This window comes from Malurus melanocephalus, unplaced genomic scaffold (assembly GCF_030028575.1).
Source record: "Malurus melanocephalus ecotype Western Australia unplaced genomic scaffold, MMel_1.1 scaffold_69, whole genome shotgun sequence".
Taxonomy (NCBI): Eukaryota; Metazoa; Chordata; class Aves; order Passeriformes; family Maluridae; genus Malurus; species Malurus melanocephalus.
In genome coordinates, this window is record NW_026623301.1 from 2,564,454 (window position 1) to 2,580,935 (window position 16,482).

At 42.0% G+C, this 16,482-nt stretch overlaps 1 protein-coding gene across 1 annotated transcript in view; it reads right to left on the reverse strand.

Annotated features, from left to right (window-relative positions):
- The window catches only part of ZNF407 (zinc finger protein 407), a 333,682-nt gene extending 321,486 nt beyond the window's left edge, over positions 1–12,196 (reverse strand). Inside the window, exon 1 of the mRNA XM_057366642.1 lies at positions 12,114–12,196. The gene's annotated coding sequence lies outside the window, so the exon portion shown is untranslated. The remainder of the gene's footprint in view (positions 1–12,113) is intronic.
- Positions 12,197–16,482: the final 4,286 nt, after the last annotated feature.

Genomic DNA, 16,482 nt, shown 5'->3' on the forward strand with positions numbered 1-16,482 from the left:
AAAGGGTTCCCTCAATTAAGAGATTTYAGTCTTGAGAATTCAGGAACTRGAGATTGGACAACATATARTGCAGTGAAAACTGAACAGAAAGAYASAGACAGATAAAAACAATCAGAAGTTCATAGAAGCCAAAGAATTAAAAGGTTTAAGTGTCTTGTTTAAGACATCATGGAAAACAATTCATACATAAGATGGCAGATTCCAAAATGAACCATGAAATAAAGCAACAGGAGACAAGCAACCTATGASCTTAAGGTGCAAGCTACAACCTAGGCTATTTCCTGCTTGCAGTATCTTGCTTTTTCCAGAGCACAACAAAAATCACCTAAGTGAATTTTACCTTTATTTTCAGAGTTCCCCTTTTACAGTCTGAAGAAATAGAAAGAAGTAGCAAARGAGCAAAACCCTGTGTTGGTTCTCACAGTGCAGCTGGTGACTTGGACARGCTGGAGAGCGCAAAAATCGAGCTACACCCGGTAGCTGACTGCAGACACTGTCTCAGGGGTACCAGGAAAGCTGGCAAAGAACTGAAGTCCAGAGATGTTCCCATGTGCCCCAGGTAATGCTGCTCTCTTGCTTAGAGGAAACCACCAAGGCCATGTGTTCAAACATAGCCTTTATTTAGTCTTCAACTAAGTTTATTCACCAGAAAAGCCTCTCTCATAGAAATACTTTAACTGCAGTCCATGAGGACTATGCATATATATTGCAAACAATTCCCAGAAAAATATAAATAACTAAGGTTTATAAATTCATTGGTTCTCTACACTGATTCAGGCTTGGCTGTAGTCACAGTTTTAAAAAATAACCTTCACAGGGAAGATCTTTTAGTGAACTAGATTAATCTGGTACACACAGACAGCAGAGGATATTTCCAAAATATGCATAAAGAACAAATACAGTATGAAGATATTACCTACACACTTTCCTGCAACACACTCAGAAAAGGTACATGAGCAACAATAACTACAAAGTATGAATTTTGAGGATCTATTAGACATTAATGTAATTCATTATTTTGATATCATTTGGTTTGCAATAGAGATGAACAGTGAGGAACAAGAGAAAGAATGAGAATTTGGTGTTCTGAGACAAACATACCTTTAAAACAACCAGACTCAAAGAGCAAAGGCTGCAAATGTAAAATCACTTACTAGTTTATGAAATTTATGTTAGATCACCATAGGAAAAAAGATGAAGGGAAAGGCTGAACCAGGTGGCAAGGATCCTCTAATGGATCTAATACTCCCATGGCACAAAAACTGTACGCAATTCCCAAAATTCAACAGTCCAAAATCACTTATGTTGGTATGTTAGCCCCTAGTGTGCTGCTCAATGTCAAGATTTAAGATGTCTGCATCAGAAAGTGAGACCTGGAGTTTTAGGCACTGGTATCTCGTATCCAATACAGGGAGGGAGGAAAAAAATCCAACTCCTTCTCAACCAGCATGAGACAGCCACTCAGCAACAGAAAAACTCCTAAGCCTAGAAAATGAGCTGCTATATCTGGCACCCTGGAGAAAGGAAGACACAGACTCTTCAGAGCTACAACCGTATTATTTACTGCTCACGAACCTGAGAAGCCTTGTTCTTGTACCTAGGGCACGCCTGCTGTGTGAGCGCCCCAAAGCAGGCACCTAAGCAAAGCCCACTACTCCTCCAAACCTACAGCAGCTGCTCCATAACAAGGCATCCGCCACTCCTGAAAACAGAGCCTGCACATCCTATGCAGGGACTAATAATCTTTTGGGAAGAGTCAATAAAATCCACATTCACCATAGGAGTGGTTCTATATTTCATGTCCAAAAATGCACAGACAATGAGATTATTTCATTTGAATTCACTGTATTTATTAGAATTTATGGTCAAAATGTATTCATTATGAAAGCATGTATGAAACAAACATGAGAAAACATTTATTAATTGTTCTACCTGKCTGCTCTTATTTAGTGGAAGGTCACTGAAAAAATCATTAGGAATGCTTTCAAAAAACTATTCAAACAAGCARTTCTAAAAGCAAAACCTCAACAATATGGCTTTTAATAATAAAGTGTATTTTACAAAGGACRAGAATTTGGGGGCATATTAGCCCTCAAAATGTGCTTTTAAATCACCCCTATTTGGAATGACTGGCCTGACTATATTAGCCACACACTTTAGCWTTGCTTTAACCAGTCAGCTAACTAAATCATTAAAAATACACAAACTGAGCTTCAGTTTGACCTGCAGTGACTCCTATATGTACTCTCAAAATTAACACAAGCACTGAATGCTACTAATCTTCAACTTGTAATAACTGATCAAAGAATACTGCCCAGTAATTCACTACAAGCTAAAATCATAGCACTGAACTGTGCATTTTCAAACAAGTGGTTTATAGCTCTAGATTTAAAATGYGAAGTTTCCATTACATTTAATAATTAAAATGCATGCTGTGTTATGGTTACATTTGGTGACTGGATTAGTAGTACCCCAACTGAGTTAAACAATGCCTTTTTCCTATTAGAGTTCATATTACCATATTGTCTATTTGTTTAAAAAAAGGAAGAAAAAAAGCACAGCAAGGAAGAAGGAATAAAAAAGAAATATGAATATCAAACATACTGAAAGACAGTGAGGACCAARGCAGCAAGAAGACCTGGTATCAGCAAAATATATGCTAGCTGAAAGCAGAAAAKATGAAATATCTGTGCATTTAAAGTATGAAAACTTTTAATAAAAGGAATATTCTCCCTTTGTCAATAAGGGTTTTCATTCAAAGTAAAGGATATAAAGCTCAGCTTGTTTTCCTAGATGCAGTTGCTACAAATTGAGAAAATACAGACATCACTGTCAAAGAGCAGACTCTTTCAGGCTGTCAACTTCTTAATCAGGGTCTGACTTCACTGGAAAGTGTGAAATTATGTAATTATTTATGCTTTGCAATTCTGACGGTTTAAACAAATCCAGCACTATGAATATCATCTTTTATAATGCAAAATCCCTACTGCGATTTTACTTTAGGGAATATACCTTTTTTCCCTGTGCTTTCTAGGTGGTTTATTCAAACAAAATTTAAATATTATGTGAAGTATTTATTTTCTCCCAAAACAGATCCTATAGAGCTTAGAAACCTAACTTACAAGGATGAAAAATAACTGAAAAATAAAGTAAAAAACTAAATGATGGCCACAGTTACATCAAWTGAAGTTTTCTCAGCATGGTAAGTTATATTGCTACCCAAAACTCTCTAACGGCAAGTCTACAGACCTTTGAGTACTTACAATAAAGGTATAAATAAAATATTTTGAGCCCATAAAAAGACATGCTCCTTACATTCCTGCATTTCCATACAAGATTTAAGTATAAACTTCAGAGATTAACTTTGTTTTCGTTTAAATATATTTTCATTATCTTGGTACCAGCAGCTGATACAAAGACAAGTTTGTGTGCCTGAAAGCTTGCCTACTTCTCCCTCCATAGTGGCTGGTACAATATATTGCCTCTGCCTGTACATGATCTCCTCAGAAATTCATCCCCTCGTAGGGTAAATACTCTTACATACAAAATACAAAGGTACACATTCTCCAAAAAYGAGTTTATTTAACACTCACCCTCAAAATACACTTTACTGAAATCAGCAACATCTGAAATCATGATGATGTGAATGAAGAAAAAGAGAAAGCATTCCTGCAAGTCAATCTCCATAAGSAAAGTTCAGCACGAGGAAATGTTTTTTACGAGGAAATTGAATTTGAATAGGCTGACCAGAGCTAGCAAAATGTATTGTCAGGTTTCCATTTGTCCTCTCCAAACACCTTCTGTACCCAGTGACCTTGTGCCCAGGAGGGATTCTTGGRGTTTGAGAGGAGCTCTTATGTCTCATCAGATGTCTGCTCCAGAGCAGCAGAAGGTTGATGCCAGACCTACATCAACTTTCTCTTCAGTCTCTTCCTCCCCTTTCCTCCTCAGGTTGCCAACCCTACTGCRGACTACTTGGGTGACACAAAAAAACGAAACAGGGAACAAAGCCTACATACAACCCTCTGCAGGTATCAGAGGCACACACAGAGAAGTAAAAGCAATACTGTCAAGAATTTTTGAGCTACCTAGATTCAGAATGGCACTCAAATTCACAAGTTTGCATCTTTGACAAAGTCTCATGAGAAACAACTAAAGAAAAGAAAGGGTAGTTTTTTTTTCATATAACATATCTGCCAAGCTCCTGGTACCAGCAAGTAAAAACACATAGTTATAAAACCTTTGCTCAAGAACCAATCTGGCTTTTGGGTAGGATTTGGACAGAAAAAAAAAAAAATCCAATTTTATTTCCTTGGTTCTATGCAAAAATTATGAAATGAAGAGCTTGTGTCAGGTTCTGATTTTGATCATTTTGACACAAATTGAAAAAATTCTGTTAAACTAAAAGGAAATATTCCGATTTATAGTCAGGTAAATAACATCAAATTCTAGTCCCAGGTTTTCTTTCCTTCCTGATTAAATTACATTAATGTACACTCAAAACAAAACAACTACTGCTATCCCTGCTGCTGTTTCAGGAGAATAACTTATCTGTTAAAAAATACTACCTGGACATAAACCTGAAATCATAAGGTTTCTTCACATGTCTGCCATCTATGTGAAGCCTTGCAACAAAGAGGCTTTTAGCAGTATCATAGTACACAGACTTACAGTCTTAAATGTAGGGCAGAAGTCAACCTGCCTCTGTGAGCATCTATAGGCCATAGTTTCTCCCTAAAATACTTTTATAAACCTGGTGCATATATGAGAGAGCAAAAACACAACACTCAGTATTCTTACACAGAATGTACCAGAAAAGGGATCAACAACTAAATATTGCGTCTTTGCTTTCTTGTTAAAAGGTTTGACATAGTATTCATTGCCTTATTATTCCTAATTAGCAGTTTAAGCTTGTTAACAAGAACAGTTCATTTAAGGTAAACATAAATTATCTTTCCATTGTATAGGTAAGACTTGTAAATAGGACAGCTTATAAATTCTAAGATGAGAGCAACTAGGAAACTATTCATTAAGGCTTGGGTTATAAATTCAAAACATGAAGCATAACATGCTTAAAGAAGAAGGTTTTATTTTTAAAAGTATTCATTAGGCTCTCATCTTCAAGCCTCAGACTTGTAAATAATTTAAAATGAAAATGCAAACAACAGGCAGAGGGAAAAAACAAATGCAATTCAAATCAGTCCATTGTTGTACCAATAAAACTCAGAACAATAGAAACTAAGTTGGCAGATTTTGAAGACAACMTCCAGAAAACATCTTTATGTACTGTATCTTTGAACTTACATGTTGTGCCAGCACCGGATCCAAATCAAAAAAAATTAGCTCYGACTTACAGCAAAGCTTTGCCCAGCAAAAGATACACATGCTGAACTAGTAATTTTTAGTATTCATTGCACTTTATTCTGGAGGTGCCAAAGCAAACAAGTAAGCTGCAGTTTATCGGTGCTTTTAGATTTTATATTTATCCATTCTGACTTTTCAGAAATGTATATCCAACTTACAATGTATATGACACAATGAAGAACTCCCTTCCCTTTAAAGATGAAGATAAACCTCGGTTTGCCTAACATGGAGACCATGAGAAGAAATAGCCTTTACTTCACTGGCATTGAAAATGGAAAAAGGCAACAAAAGTAACAAATCAAACAAAAAACAAAACACAAGGATCACTGCTGTCCTCACTGCATGTTCAGTGTCCTAAATGCAAGAAAGCGCATTACACACCAAAGAACCAGGACACTGCAACATTTTGCTTTCACTGAATTTATGGAGTTTGCTATCCTTCTCTCAAGGACCTGGAACAATCCAACTTAAATATTCAAAGTCACTTAAACATTCAATGGAAGACAAGCATGCAATAGGAATTTCTTTCTTCATGTTGCAAGACCATTAGGCATTGCAAAATGCAAAAGTGCCATATTCCTCTGCTGTGGTTCTTGCGGAGAAAGATTTGCATACATGCTGGGTATCCCAGGAGCCTCAAGAYATGCTTCTCAGAAGCCTCCCACTGCTGCATCCCCTGCACCAGGAAATCTGACACTTGTCAGCCATGAAGGATTTCCTTTCCTTTTATTCTGCAGAATACTGAGCAGGAAACCCTGGCACATGCAGTGAGCCCTGGGCATACAGCAGGATCCGACTCCGCTCCAGCACACACACAGCCAGCACAGTGGTTTCCAGAGGCACCAACCCTCCAAGCAGTACAACAGCAGCAAGGCTGATCCTTTCACATGTGAGCCAAGATGGAAAGGTCACCCCYGTCCATGCTTCTCCCTTGGACACAGAAGTGGGTCATGCTAACATGCTACATACCCACCACTAGCACAGGTAAAGTCTCTTCCTGATCAGGTGTCCTAAAGTCAACTCTGAATGGACTATCTCATATGTTCATAGCAAATGTTTACAGCAAACATTTAAACAAATCCAATCTCTAACCCACTACACTGAATGGAAAGAGGTCAAGGTCACAGGCTCTTCCAGAATGAGTCTAGGCTTGAAAACATGACAAAATAGGGAACTCACATATATACAGCCATACCAGAACTCCTAAGGCCATCCAAATGGCAACCATATGGATTCCATTTCAAGAAAAATCACGACACAATAATTTCCATAAAAAATGATGACTTAGTATTACTATTCAGATGAGTTTTGCTACCCCTTGTAATTCCAGTGGATTTTAACATTTAYATATGGTTTTTTTACATGTTGCTGCCTATATTTTTAAGAAGAACTTCTGAAATCCAAAGATGGGGCTAAGGACAGCAAGAAACTTTTAACTACAATGAGACACAGAAATAACAACTAGAAAAGCATCTATATATACACTTGTACCAAAACAGCAACCTATAGAATACATTCAGATCTATACACTGAAACACTGCATACCCTAACTCTGCACACCTCCTGGGCCACTGCATACGCCACACACACATAACAACTTGTGTGTTTAGACTCAGAAAGACAAAGGTAATTAAAATTTATGCCCGTACCACTACGGATCAAAAAACCTAAGAACATCCACAGCCTCACAGCCCACTTAAACATACACCATACTGTTGCAGACAGTAATTCAGTAGTAGGCCAGACTACTGAGAGAAAAGGTCAGCCTTTGTAGAACAAGCAAACAAAACAAAATAAACAAAAATTAGCAATCAACAACTCCGCTAACACAGGACTGGAAAGCAGTCATGATCATGCAAACAAGCATTTTACTTTTGGAACACCATTACTGCCTGCTTCGAAAAGGTACATGGGTWATTTCTTTGTAAGGATGTGTGTGAATTGGGTAGCACTTTTACTGCCATTTTCCTTTTCATAGTGAGGAAAAAAACGTAGYTAGGTTTCTTTCTGCTATAAAGCTACAAATTGACGACGTTTTGTAAGTTTGGGACACAATTTTCTTTCATATTCACATATTGAAGAACTGAGATTAAGTAAAGTATAAGAACTTCCACATTTATTTAACATGAACACCTAGAATGGGCCACAGACTGTAACTACAGACCCTTCACTGGCCGATGGCAGAAACAGGATTAATGGCATGCACAACTGCAGAGCAGGAAAGCAGATATGGTTCCCCTGTTTTAAACATACAACTTCTTTCTGCAAAGCAGAAACTCATTTTTGAAATTTCTGCAGGTGAGAAATTAAAAATTACAAGAGCACCTTTACATTTAGCTTCTTCACTGGTTTTATAGACACAAGCCAATAAACATTCTGCGCTTATGTATTAACACAGCCTAAAATGACCAGTTTAGAAAATCAGTTTAGAAGTAGGTACAGGCATATTTAAACTTCTATACACTTCTGTGTAACCATGTAAGAATGTGCACTGCAAAAGCAAACAGAACAAAGATTAAACCACTCTGTTGTAATCTGAGAGATTTCACATGAACTTGGACACCACAGGCCAGGCAAGATTTAAGCAGTTTGCGATGCCAGGTCCCATGTGAGCCTACTCCTAGCTCATTYTCTCCAAGACATCAATGGTTAACCCTGTGCCTGTTAGTAATAAACTTGGTACTTGCCTGAGAGAAGTCAGCCTCTTCTCCCCGGCAACCAGCACAGGACAGGAGAAAAAAAATCTTAAACTGCACTGGGGGAGTTTAGCCTGCACATGAGGAAAAGTTTTGTCACACAAAGGGTGATTAGACATTGGAATGGACTGCCCAGGAAGGTAGTAGAGCCACCGGCCCTGGAGGTGCTTAAGACCGGATGTGGCACTTAGTGCCATGGTCTAAYTGACATGGTGGTGTTGGGTCATAGATTGGACTTAATCTCAAAGGTCTTTTCTGACCTAGCTGATTCTGTGATCACCAGTGAGGCACAGTGYTCATTTCTTTCATGCCTTTGTGTCCACCAAGAACTGCTGTCATTGGTTCTGCTCCTTCCACTCATGTTGCACGGGAGGAGCAGCAACTCCATGACTTCCTTGGCTGCTGCTGGCCAGGCACTGCGAGATGCAGCTGCATCTCAGGCAGTGGTGGCAGTGCTGGGTGGTTGTGATACCCGAGGTATCRATGCCAACCCTCCTGAAGAATAACCCTGAATGCTCTTCTGGRTAGCTGCTGACAAGCTGTCAAAGTGAAAGCACCATTTCCATTTTTGACTCCTCACATAACACATAACACAGCAAGAGAGACCACTCTGCCGCATGTCTGATTATGTGAACAGCTGAAGGAACCACAGCCATTACATTGTTCAATCACATCATCTTGTTTTTCTCTCCAAGCTTTCAAAAGCGTGTTATACTGCAGATTTCAATYTAAAACGTCAACTTTTAGTACCTTTAATATGCACCATAGTACCATGGCATTAATTTCAATGAATGACTAGACCAGATGCATCTTAAACCAATGTTTTTATTTGACTGATGGGATCATCCATGCATCCAATGAAGCTTTTCTGTTTCCCCAAGAAAAAAAGTATTTAAATTGTAAACCACATTAGGAAATTCAAACACAAGAGCCACCCAACAATGCCAGTTCAACCACATTTTGTGTGCCAGTCTGTAAATTTCAGCTCATGCACAAAACCACAATGCTGTACACATTCAAAAAATAATAAATAACCAGGAAAAGCAAAATTATGTCATTCTTAATGTTGTGTGCACTCACACAAAAATGCTCTACTTCATTACAAAAGGTTGGGTTTTATGGAGGACTGTGACTGACATCTGCCTCACACACATTCTATCTCCAAGTAATGTTTTTCTATAAAAAGAGACAACACAGCTTGAGTTTTAAAAGCATTTCTACCAAAGGCAACTCTCATGCAGATTGATGCTGTTACTATACAATAGTTCCTACAGAAGAATGGTAGTATTTAACTCAGGTAGTTTGAATTATATTTCCCAAAATGATAATAAAATTGACATGTTTGAACATGCTGAAAAMGTCACAGTCCATCATCATGCTGTCACATCAGTGCATTTGACTTTTTTTAAGTKTATGGATTATACAATTACTGCCACGCTTCATATTTTATACATAAAAGCTACAATCTGATTGTATGTCCATGCTAAAATAATATATKAAATAAGGACGGAATGACTGCAATGTTACTTCTATGATGAATGTAACTTGATGTAAATAGTATAGGAGATTGCAGGAGAGACCAAACTGAAGCCTGTAATTGTCTTCATCTTTCATGAAGAGGYGTGACTTGGACAAAATACAGATCCCAGCATCCAAAGCTCCACCCACATACAAACATCTTGACTACTCGTGTTCTGACAGGAATGGAAAATTTATAGTCTTCACATGCCACACCTTTGGGTTATTAAGGTGAGAATCACTGTGAATGATCAGTGTTTAAACTGTATGTTAACTGTATGCTAATGTGTTACAGTTTTACACCATCAGAAAATCCACCACTGCTACTCTYACCCTTGCACTTTTAGATTTTCATTATTTACTACTCCCTAGGTTTACCAACATGCTTAGTATGATAGGCATGAACACGAGCGCATGACAAAGCCAAAGTCTTGCAAGTCTGCATCAGTACAACTACACAGAGAAACAAAGMAGCACAGGAAAACAGAAATAAAACTTTTAACTATGTAAATTCTGAGATCACTACTAGCTACAGCATTCAGATCCCAATGTTTTTTTCTTCTTCTTCTTCCTTTAATTAACACTGCATTTAGTATTAATATTGTGATTCACAGGCAACAGTAGTTATTGGAAGGAGCAACAGGAAACCTGTCATAACAAGTCAAATTCAACAAGATAAAATCACAGACTCATAGAATAGGTGGGGTTGGAAGGGACCTTAAAGATCACCAACACTCCTGCCATGGGCAGGRGCACCTTCCACTAGACCCGGCTGCTCCRAGTCCAATCCAACCTGACCTGGGAAGTTGCAGGGATGGGGCAGCCACCTYTCTGGGCAACATGTATCTGTGCCTCACCATCCTCACAGTAAAAAATTTCTTTCTCATACAGAGAATATATAGATAATAACTCATCCCTCAAGGGCCACCGAAAATAGTTTTGGTTTAATGATCTTTCCTACCGAAGACACACATACACCTCCTTAGAAACGTATTAACATTACTATGCCATTTATGGGAACTTGCCTTTCCTGCCACAATCTGACAGGTTCCCCGGGAGTCTACTGACTCCCTAGATCAGAGAAAACCATGTTGAAAATCACAAGACTGTAAGAGCACGAAAGCACTCATGACTCAAGAGCCTGACCTCAGGAGGAGGGCTGTAAACAAGKGAAGGGKCTGGAGCACAAGTCCTATTAGGAGTGGCTGAGGGAGATGGGATTGTTTAGCCTGGAGAAAAGGAGGTTTAGGGGGAGGCTCGAAGAGACCTCACCACTCTTTACAGCCACCTAAAAGGAGGGTGTGGTCAGGTGGGCGTTGGTCTCTTCTCGCACAAAACCAGCGACAGGATGAAATGACAAAAGCCTCAGCTGCAACAGGGGAAGCTGAGGTTGAACGTTAGAAAGAATTCATTCCCAGAAAGTGTGATTAGACATTGGAATGGACTATCCGAGGAGGTGACGGAGTCACTGTCCCTGGAAGTGTTTAAGGAAAGACTGGATGTGGCACGCAGTGCTATAGTCTGTTGACAACTCAGTGTTCGGTATATCAGAGGTCTTTTCCAAMCTAATTCTGTAATTCTGCAACGGCTCTGCTTGGTGACTGAAGCAGAAAAAAGGAAAAGCAACCTTCCTTTATCCCTTCTAAGAGCCACGCACAGAGCTCCCGCAGTCGTCCCTCACGGCCAACCGCTGYACTTCTCAACGTTCATTCCCGCAACCTTCAGAAAGGAGGGGGAAATGAAAAAAAGAGGAGTTCCAAGGCAGCGCCGAACCCCACACGCCGACACTCCCGAGYGCCCTCCCYGGRCCGGSCTCGCCCCGCCCGCGCATGCGCAGMCGCCGCCGCGCAAACAGTCCCCGCGCGGCGATTCGGGGGCGCTGCCCGGGGCCGTCCCGCGAGGCGGCGGCTCCATGGGGCCGGCACTCGSCACCGCCGCCGTGCGCCGCTGTCCCCTCACGCCACAGCCCCGCCCGGCCGGGCCTCGCGCGTGCGCACCGACCCTAGGCAGCTGGACGGAGGGCAGGGGGACACACAGGGAACGGGGGAAGAGYCCGGAGCATGCGCCAGCCGACATCGCGCAACGCGGTGCGACTCGCGTGTGGGTCCCCACCCCGCCCGGTTCTCGCTCCCTCCGTCCCGCTGCCCTCGCCCGTTCCCGGGCCCTCTCCGTCTCCCCGCGGCACCCGCCCGCGGCAGAGCGGAAGAGAAGACCCGCCACGGCCCTGGGGCCGGCTGCGGCCACCAATGGGCGCAAGGGGAGCTCTTCCCGCCCTCGGCGCCCTGACCAATCGGCGAGCAGCTGAGGAGGAAACCGGCACAGGATTGGCTCGGTGGGTGCGCCACAGCCCGCCCGCCCACCCCAAAGGGAGAAAAAAAAAAAAAAAACGACGGCAGCGCAGAGGCCCAAAAAGCCCGAGGGGAGACGGCGGCGCGGCGACCCCGTGAGCCCCCCTCGCGAGGGCCGAGGCAGCGGCTCGCCCCGCGCCGCCGGGCAGCGGAACGAGGCGGCCGCACCGCGGCAGGCAGCGCTTACCGCGCGGGGGTAGCCGARCGCCTCCGCTTGTGCTGAGCCGTGTCACCAGTGGCGCGCCGTAGATCCGCCGCGCTGCGTCACGCCCGGCGCGCGGGGGGCGGGGGTGAGGCGCTGTCACGTGACGCGCCGGCGGGGCGGGCGCCGGTGGTGCCGCCGCGGGCGCGAGGGGTCGCGCGCCCAACGGCCGCCGTGCGCGCGCACCCCGCCACCACCTTCCGTGCCTGACATGTCCGCAGCACCCTTCATCCTGCCGGGAAGGCATGGTCCCGAATGGAACGACCGAGTCCCGGGAGGCTTGTCCCGGGATGCGCCTCCCGGTGAGGTGCCCCTTCGTGCCTCGCGGCGCTGGCAGGAGCCAGAGGGTGCGGGCTGAAGCTTCCCGGTTTTTGGAGCTGCCCGTTCCTTGATGCGTGGCGCAGCCCGGCCTGCCTATGGTCCCTGTTCCCACAGCAGCCCCGGCGCTGGGGTGCGGCACTGTAACCTTGGGCCGTGCAGGGCTGCGSGTAAAGTTGTGGTTCACGTTCTCACCCCGCATCGCACTGCAGCGAAACTTGGACCTGGTCTCATTGGGAAAGCTGTCCTGGAGGAGGGGGAAACAAGCCCTTGGCACACAGCACCGCCGCCGTTCATTACGGCTATCAAGCGACGGTGGTGCCGGCTYTCCAAAAGGAGTGCAGTTCAAGAGAGAAACAGTTGAAAAAGGCAAGAGGGAGGCAATTTATTAAAGTATTTCCTGTTTTATATTCCTTACTGTTGAAGAAACCGTGATGATAAACTAAATGTTCTTTCCCTCTTAAGCTAAGTCACATGATGAAGTATATCAAAGCAAAGAAACATGGTTTAAAGAGTTCTTCAGGCGTCTGTGKTGAAATGCAGTTGCTTTTTCACAGTTGCCTGTGATTTGTAGAATCCAAGTTTCCCTTTATGACCTGATTACACAGCAATTTTTAGTAGACAGTGTCTTGAAGTTATCTTAAGGTTAAACAGCATTTAGCRCTCATCAAGGCCATGGCACAGAGACATTAAGAGACAACATCGCATTGGGAATACATTTGCAGTTCACTGACTTTTTCCAGTGTGCACAAGGTTACTGGCTAGAAGTGACAACTTACAGTTCTATTCAACCAGTTAGTCACTGGCTAATCTGTTAAATTTATGGCACAGCRATGCCCATGCTATTGTGGGTTGTAAAGATTGTAAAAATGGTTTGAAAAMAAAGCAGTGCTGAGCCCCTCATTGAAGGAAAGTGGAGCACCCAAGACTTCACCAGTCTCTTGAAAGATTTTAAATGAACAAAATTTAAAACAGTAAAATACTACACAGGCCATTGGTAAGACAGGGCTATCTYGTTGTCTTGTCCCTAAGGGTTATAGTATAGAATTTAATTGTTCTGTGTATAAAAGGAAATCTACACAYAATACTGCTGAATTTATGGTAAAGATATCTTTGGGATTTTAGATATATGTCTAGATTTAGTATTTTGAGCATTTATAGAAACCACTAGCAGTCATAAGAATAACACAATTGAGAACAATCTGATTGTTCTTGATATTTTTCAGCATGGGGAAAAGAAGTAAAACAACCCTTTAATGTCCTTTAAGCTCAGTTTACAAATCCTTTTCATATGCCTTAAAACATCTTTAAGTCTGGGGGTCAAGTAACACCAAGTGAGGCTGCCTGGTCTGTCAATTGTTTCATCATTTGCTTACYGAGAGGAAACATACTGAAGTTAAAGATATGATCATGAGAGCTGATTTTTATAAGTTGAAATATTTCTAATGGAAAATGAAGAGGCAGCATATTTCCAAGCCTGAAGAGGGAGCCATTGGTATGGGAGAAGTAGCATCAARAGCAGAATCACTATTAATCTAAGAAAAAAAATATACCTGTACCAAAAATAATTTATTTTGTAATTCTAAGCTGTATTTATTAAATGTGTACAGATAKYCTTACATTTAATGTTCTGGCTTAGGTATGTACAGAATTCTAAAGTTGTGCTGAAAAGTGGTTGTTCTGTGCTCTGAACTATTTATGCTAATAAAAATATATTAGAATGCAAGCTGAATAAGTCAGTGAGTAATTAACAAGGATTTAATTAGTTAATAGAGTAGTGAATCGATGGATTTTAAACAGGGACTATATTTCTTTTCTAACAAACAGAATACGACTCTAGGAATGATTCTGCAGATACTGTATTTCTACTGCATCAGAATACTGATTTTGCTACAAATGTTGCTCATTTTAAGAGTAGTACCAGCTCTTTACTGAGCTGTGTGACTTAAAATTCTCCCTGCCTTTCCTACTTAATATTCTGTGTTTGCTCCTGTACAGGAAAGACAGGTTTGTGATTACTACTACCAGGAATCAGATATTCAGCAAGATAAAAACAATCACCATAATACTACTTATCAACTTTGAATCCCATCAAATTTGTTTAGAAGAAATAACCYCATGACTCAACGATGATCTCATAGGTAGAATGCTGTGGGCAAACCCTTAGGACCATGGTACCTAAGGGTTTCTTAATCACCATTGGTTTTTAACAGAGTAGCAAATTTTTTAAGAAAAGTTGCACACATCTTTTTTCTGCAGTTGCAACCCCTAGGAAAACATGAAATAGAATAATTAGGATGTAAACACCAAGAACCTTTTTAGTGTCAATTACTTATGCATATATATACATATATGTGTATACCTTACCTTTTTAATGTAAGTTATTTTGCCCACTTGTCAAGGTGTGGGCAGGAAGCACAAGGTGTGATTCAGGAAGCAAAGTGCAATATTCCTGTTTGACTTGCTGCTGCATGCTGTTCAGACTGATGGAATTTTGTCTGAGTTAGCATCCTTGGAGATATTTAAAGGATGTGTAGATGTGGCACTTAGGGACATAGTTTAGTGGTGGACTTGTTGGCAGTGCTGGGTTTATGGTTGCACTTGGTGTTCTGAAGTATCTTTTCAACCTAACCAATTCCATGAATTAGCCGTGGTCCTGTGATCGTGGTGCCTTCCTTATCGCTGGTGCAGCACTGCAGTGATCCATGGCTGCGCTGGTTCCGGCACTGCCTCGGCACAGCGGCTGCCTGGGCCAAACGTGGCTTCTGGCCGGCTCGGCGGGGTCACAGAGGGACCAGGGCACTGCCACACCTGAGCGCGGACGGGGTGGCTGAGGCCACGCGGCAGCAACTCTGATATGGATTTGTTGGAAGCTGCCCCTATGGAGGGAACCATGCCAGCATTTCAGTGCCCGCTGGCCCTGGTGTCCAAGGGGATGGAGAGCGAGCCYGCACAGCCCCGCTCGGCAGCCGCGCCAGCTCTGCAAACCAGGGGAGGTGTGGCCGCGTCGGGGTGCGGCTGCACCTTTGTGCTACGAGGTCACTCTGCCCGTGCCACCCGCACCCACTCTTTCATTAAAGGCTGCGCCTTCTGACTCACTTCATCCTACCCTCTGGGTTCGCAGCCCAGTTGTGCCAAGGAACTTGTTCGAAGTACAGGTAGTTACCCATTTTTACATAAAAAAAATGCTTACCCACTGCTAGCTACGTTTCGGGGCTTTTTGTTTGGGTTTTTTTTTTTGTTTTGTTTGGTTGGTTTTTTGGTTGTTGTTTTGTTATAAAGAACCTTATGCAAGCAAGTAAGAATGTGACAAAAATTATGTGGTTTCCCAACTTTTCCTGCTGCTGTAACTGCCATATAAATATTTGAGAAGTAAGAAGGAATGCACACAGGCTTTAAGGGAATGCGTAGAAGGTATTTGTTTGAATTTCTTATAATTACATGAAATCCAGGAAAAAAAATATTTTTGAGCAGCTTGAAGAGAATAAAAGTTTTGGGTTTTTTTTTCAATTAAAATACTATTGATAGGAGTGTAAGTTTACATGTAGAAGTTGCAAGAATTTGAAAATAAACAAGATAGTGCTTSAAGTTCCCCCACTTAACAACACCAGAGGAACAGTGACTGCAAATTCTTTTGTTTGGCCCATCATCCAAGCCTACTCTTGCCAGTAGCATTAAAAGTTTTCTATTCAGCCTGCAACACAGAAGCATGGGAGCCATGAATATCTATGTGCATGGGCACTGAGAGGTGTCTTCACAGAGGCATTTGAAGAGCCAGATGTGATCTTTCATCAGATCCTGAATAATCTGAGTTACATTTTTCTAAAGTCAAATTACAGTCCAGCTGAGAGGTGGTAAAAGAAATGTGTAACATCTATGATATGTAAAAGTCTAGAACAGTAGTCAACCAGCTGTCTGCTCGGTAGCCAAAATCTCAAAAAGTAATAGTAATAAATGGCCATAGAAAGCAATTGTACACAAGCACGAACAATTAAATTGTTTTGCATACACAATGCAAAATATGCAGACAGGAGAC